Raw genomic sequence first — 704 nt, 5'->3', positions numbered from 1 at the left:
ACTTCACTGTGTACTTCACTGTGTACTTCACTGTGTACTTCACTGTGTACTTCACTGTGTACTTCACTGTATACTTCACTGTGTACTTCACTGTGTACTTCACTGTGTACTTCACTGTGTACTTCACTGTGTACTTCACTGTGTACTTCACTGTGTACTTCACTGTCTGTGTACTTCACTGTGTACTTCACTGTCTGTGTACTTCATTGTGTACTTCACTGTGTACTTCACTGTGTACTTCACTGTGTACTTCACTGTGTACTTCACTGTGTACTTCACTGTCTGTGTACTTCACTGTGTACTTCACTGTGTACTTCACTGTGTACTTCACTGGGTACTTCACTGTGTACTTCACTGTGTACTTCACTGTGTACTTCACTGTGTACTTCACTGGGTACTTCACTATGTACTTCACTGTGTACTTCACTGTGTACTTCACTGTGTACTTCACTGTGTACTTCACTGTGTACTTGTATTCAATGTAAGGGGCGGCTGTGGCTCAGGAGGTAGAGTCGCTGTCTAATGGTCGCAAGGTCAGAGGTTCGATCCCCGGCTGTCCATGTGTCGAGGTGTCCTTTGGCAAGACACTGATCCCCAAACTGCTCCCAATGAGCAGGCCGGCGCCTTGCATGGTAGCTTGTGTGAATGGGTGAATGAGAGGCCGTTGTAAAGCGCTTTGGAATAAGGCGCTATAAGTGCAGTCC

Source organism: Nansenia antarctica (assembly GCF_963989245.1).
Source record: "Nansenia antarctica genome assembly, chromosome: 10".
Taxonomy (NCBI): Eukaryota; Metazoa; Chordata; class Actinopteri; order Argentiniformes; family Microstomatidae; genus Nansenia; species Nansenia antarctica.
The sequence above is the reverse complement of the archived record's forward strand: the minus strand, read 5'-3'. Positions refer to the sequence as shown.